The sequence below is a fragment of the Oncorhynchus mykiss genome, chromosome 15, assembly GCF_013265735.2.
Source record: "Oncorhynchus mykiss isolate Arlee chromosome 15, USDA_OmykA_1.1, whole genome shotgun sequence".
Taxonomy (NCBI): domain Eukaryota; kingdom Metazoa; phylum Chordata; class Actinopteri; order Salmoniformes; family Salmonidae; genus Oncorhynchus; species Oncorhynchus mykiss.
Window position 1 is genome coordinate 9840583 of NC_048579.1, and position 5491 is coordinate 9846073.

General features: G+C 42.3%; 1 long non-coding RNA gene across 1 annotated transcript; it reads left to right on the forward strand.

The window, feature by feature from the left end:
* The first annotated feature begins 356 nt into the window (after positions 1-356).
* On the forward strand, positions 357-2777 carry LOC118938783. The gene is made up of 2 exons (XR_005036037.1): positions 357-1549; positions 1706-2777. It is a non-coding gene; the product is annotated as an uncharacterized LOC118938783 (long non-coding RNA).
* Positions 2778-5491: the final 2714 nt, after the last annotated feature.

Genomic DNA, 5491 nt, shown 5'->3' on the forward strand with positions numbered 1-5491 from the left:
AGCCCACCCATTTTCACCTACCTCATCCCCATACTGTTTTTATTTATTTATTTTTCTGCTCTTTTGCACACCAATATCTCTACCTTTACATAACCATCTGATCATTTATCACTCCAGTGTTAATCTGCATAATTGTAATTATTTGCCTACCTTCTCATGCCTTTTGCACACAATGTATATATAGACTCCCCTTTTTTCTACTGTGTTATTGACTTGTTAATTGTTTACTCCATGTGTAACTCTGTGTTGTCTGTTCACACTGCTATGCCTTATCTTGGCCAGGTCGCAGTTGCAAATGAGAACTTGTTCTCAACTAGCCTACCTGGTTAAATAAAGGTGAAATAAATAAAAAAATAAATAAAAAATCTTCATCTTGTGTAACACGTGTCATATTGTGTTGGTCCGCTATGGACCTGTTGTCATCGTACTAAGTTCTAGTCAATAGCCCAGACTGTGTATTTGTGTATCTTATATTATCATTTAGCTTGTTAGTAAATACATAATCAACTCAATTGTTGTGGTACGGACTTATTTAGTGAGACTCGGGTTTGTGCAGATTTACGAATTGTGTGGCATTCAGAATGAGACTGTAGAGGAAATGTATTAATTAGCGACTGCTGTACAATCAATATTCTGATATTCTTTGAGTTTATTTAAGAAACGGAAACTCATTTAAAAAAAAAAACTTTTCCCATGGTGCCCCAGGTTACTGAGTTCATGATTACCTGATTAATTGATTCACGTAATTATAAACATAGTTAATTATTCGATAAAACAGCAGTCGTCACATTTATGATACCAACGTCACGACCATAGCCACCCTTACCCTTGATGACAGCTTTGCACACTCTGATTATGCCACATTATTATTCAACATTATAGTTAAGTAAAAATAAACAATAATGACAAATTCTAACAGAAATAATGTGGTTATTAGTATTTATGTAATATGCAATATGGAGTAAACTGGAAAACATGTCTTTGTGTTCTGTTAAGACAATCGTGAAAACACCTGGAAATTACACAAATAAATAATATGTACCCATTAACTATGTACACACAAACCCCAGAGGTGTCTTTGTCACATCCTGACCTTAGTTCCTTTTTTATGTCTCTATTTTAGTTTGGTCAGGGCGTGAGTTGGGGTGGGCATTCTGTGTTTTTTCAAGGTTTTCTATTGCTATGTGTTTGGCCTGGTATGGTTCCCAATCAGAGGCAGCTGTCAATCGTTGTCTCTGATTGAGAACAATACTTAGGCAGCCTGTTCCCACCTGTGTTTTGTGGGTAATTATTTTTCCGTGTGTGCACCTCGGTTGTGTCACGTTCTTTGCTGTTCACCTGTTTGTTTTTTTGTTTATTTTGGTTTCACTTTCATTAAAAGATGTGGAACTACATGCAAGCTACACCTTGGTTGATTTATGACAGGGAGTTTGAGGATAGCGAGCGTGACAGAATTACCCACCACAAGAAGACCAAGCAGCGTGCGCCAACCTGGAGGAGGAGTTGGACCGGGGAGGAAGAGCTGTGTTGGACCAATGCCAGAAGAGCTGTGCGTGTGTGTGTGTGTGTGTGTGTGTGTGTGTGTGTGTGTGTGTGTGTGTGTGTGTTCGTGTTCTGTGTGTGTATGCGTGTGTCTGTGCATGTGTGTGTGAATCATCCAGGATCCATCGTCTCCCTCTTCTCACAGCTTTTTCTCTCCTCCAAGGAGACCAATCCAAGAAGTCCAAACCAGGGAGTCCGAACCAAGGAGTTCAAACCAAGGAGTCCGAACCAAGGAGTCCGAACCAAGGAGACCGAACCAAGGAGTCCGAACCAAGGAGTCCGAACCAAGGAGTCCGAACCAAGGAAAGCCAAACCAAGGAGTCCGAACCAAGGAGACCGAACCAAGGAGTCCAAACCAAGGAGTCCAAACCAAGGAAAGCCAAACCAAGGAGTCCAAACCAAGGAGACCGAACCAAGGAGTCCAGACCAAGGAGTCCAAACCAAGGGAATGTTTATTTTTTCTGTTTTCTCATTCTCACTTTTTCCTGCTTCCGCTTATGAGTCTCCTGTTATCCCCTTTTCATTAGCCCTGTTATCGCCTGTTCATTAGCCCTGTTCTCGCCTGTTCATTAGCCCTGTTCTCGCCTGTTCATTAGTCCTGTTATCCCCTGTTTATTAGTCCTGTTATCCCTGTTTATTAGTCCTGTTATCCCCTTTTCATTAGCCCTGTTATCCCCTTTTCATTAGCCCTGTTATCGCCTGTTCATTAGCCCTGTTATCGCCTGTTCTTTAGCCCTGTTATCGCCTGTTAATTAGCCCTGTTATCGCCTGTTCATTAGCCCTGTTCTCGCCTGTTCATTAGTCCTGTTATCCCCTGTTTATTAGTCCTGTTATCCCCTTTTCATTATCCCCTTTTCATTAGCCCTGTTATCGCCTGTTCATTAGCCCTGTTATCCCCTTTTCATTAGCCCTGTTATCCCCTGTTCATTAGCCCTGGTGTCCCCTTTTCATTAGCCCTGTTATCCCCTTTTCATTAGCCCTGTTATCCCCTTTTCATTAGCCCTGTTATCGCCTGTTCATTAGCCCTGTTATCCCCTTTTCATTAGCCCTGTTGTCCCCTTTTCATTGGCCCTGTTATCCCCTGTTTATTAGTCCTGTTATCCCCTGTTTATTAGTCCTGTTATCACCTTTTCATTAGCCCTGTTATCGCCTGTTCTTTAGCCCTGTTATCGCCTGTTCATTAGCCCTGTTATCGCCTGTTCATTAACATTGGTATTAAAGGATTAAAAGTAAAAGTGGAAACAGAGTTTGTCTCTGCTGAGGCTGTGACACTAGAGAGTTCAGGAGGGATGTAGAGCTTGCCATGTGACTACAGGCTGTAGATTCAGACTTAATTGCTTTGGAGGCCATATGTGATATGAAACATTATGTAAACAAACTACGCTAAGTACCACAGAATTTGTAATTAGATGGAATATTGAGTCACAAGCCTGACCTTTCTTGCATTAAAAGCAGCTGAGACATTTTACGACTGAACACAATTATAACCTAATTGTGAGCTGATACTATACTGTTATATGTATACAGTTTTAATAGAAACAGACTACCCACCGATATGCAAAACATAAAAATATCAGTAATTAGACCGAATATTTCGCGGCATGTAATAAATGCGTTTGAACCTTTTTGCCCTTTATTAGTTGTCCAGCACTGCTGTTTGGATATGCTAATGTGTATTTCCAGCACTAACATTTAACAAGCAAATAGTAAATAATTCATAAACACTGTTTTTTTTTATATATACAAGTTTGACCTCTCAAGGCTTTTCAAACAGAATAAAATACGATATAATGCAACAGAATGAACTAGTTCTGTAGAAGTCTATCAATGTGTACACCCCCCCCCCCCCCCCCCTGCTCTCTGTTTTGACTTGCCCAGGGATCTATCTTCCTGATCCATCTTCATGACTCTGTGCTCCATCGTCAGCTATGGCCGTAACGACGAGGCATCAGTGCTCGTTGTGTCGTGTCTGGAGGCCCATCCTGGAATGATTGGAGATGTTGAGGAAACGGGTGCAGAAGTGAGTGATGGTGATGAGAGAGAGGTAGAGAGAGAGAGGTAGAGAGAGAGAGGGAGAGAGAGAGAGAGAGAGAGAGGTAGAGAGAGAGGTAGAGAGGTAGAGAGAGAGGTGTAGAGAGAGGTAGAGAGAGAGGTATATAGAGAGAGATAGGTAGAGAGAGAGGTGTAGAGAGAGGAAGAGAGAGAGAGGTAGAGAGAAAGAGAGAGGTAGAGAGAGAGGTGTAGAGAGAGAGGTAGAGAGAGAGGTAGAGACAGAGAGATAGGTAGAGAGAGAGGTAGAGAGAGAGAGGTGGAGAGAGAGAGAGAGGTAGAGAGAGAGAGAGGTAGAGAGAGAGAGAGAGGGAGAGAGGTAGAGAGAGAGAGGGAGAGGTAGAGAGTGGGAGAGAGAGAGGTAGAGAGGGAGAGGTAGAGAGAGGGAGAGAGAGACAGAGAGGTATAGAGAGAGAGAGAAAGAGAGATGTTTAAGGAATGAGGAAAATATCATTATGTTTAAGGGAGGAGAGTGGGAGAGAATGATGCTGTAGGGATGGAAGGGAGAGTGAGTTATGTTTTACAGAGAGATTGAGAGAGAGAGAAAGAGGAGTGACAAGCTCCTCTAATCAGTGCCATTACATTGGCACTACTGTAGCACCATCTGTCGACCTATTTTCAGCTGAAAATGTCACAAACAATTGCGGCAGAGCAAACACCAGCCAGGTCACCCGTGGTACAAGTCAGCATTGAACGTCCATCCACGCCTGAGGACGTTCGGGAGATGACTTGGAAACAGGCCACTAGGGGAAACAGTGAGCGATGTTACCTTCAAGTAGGTGTTGATTTTGCTAGGATGTTTTGGACAGGGATGGTGGAGAGATGTAAGCATCCGCCTCGGGTGCCAAAGCTCCAAATGTTGCATGTCCAAATCCAGAAATATAATGAATATTTTTTTGTCTATCCCAAAACATAATCCCTTACCTTAACCATTCTGAGTTAATGCCTAACCTTGACCGTAAACATTTCTGAGTTAATGCCTCAACATTTCTGAGTTAATGCCTCAACATTTCTGAGTTAATGCCTCAACATGTCTGAGTTAATGCCTCAACATTTCTGAGTTAATGCCTCAACATTTCTGAGTTAATGCCTCAACATGTCTGAGTTAATGCCTCAACATTTCTGAGTTAATGCCTCAACATGTCTGAGTTAATGCCTCAACATTTCTGAGTTAATGCCTCAACATTTCTGAGTTAATGCCTCAACATGTCTGAGTTAATGCCTCAACATTTCTGAGTTAATGCCTCAACATTTCTGAGTTAATGCCTCAACATTTCTGAGTTAATGCCTCAACATTTCTGAGTTAATGCCTCAACATTTCTGAGTTAATGCCTCAACATTTCTGAGTTAATGCCTCAACATGTCTGAGTTAATGCCTCAACATTTCTGAGTTAATGCCTCAACATTTCTGAGTTAATGCCTCAACATTTCTGAGTTAATGCCTCAACATTTCTGAGTTAATGCCTCAACATGTCTGAGTTAATGCCTCAACATTTCTGAGTTAACGCCTCAACATTTCTGAGTTAATGCCTAACCCTAACCTTAAACACTTTGAGAAACATGGATGAACATATAATTCTCTTTATCCCCATTTTTCTCCCCAATCGGTATTTACAATCTAGTCTCATTACTGCAACTCCCCAAGGAACTTGGGAGAGGCAAAGGTCAAGAGCCATGCGTCCTGAGAAACACGACCCTGCTCGCTTAACCCCGAATCAGCATAACCAATGTGTCGAAGGAAACACCATCCACCATCCAACTGATGACCGAAGTCAGCTTCCACCACAAGGAGTCGCTAGAGAACAACGAGACAAGGAAATCCCAGCCAAACCCTCCCCTAACCGTGGACGATGCTGGGCCAATTGTGCGCCGCCTCATGGGTCTCCCGGTCACAGTCCGA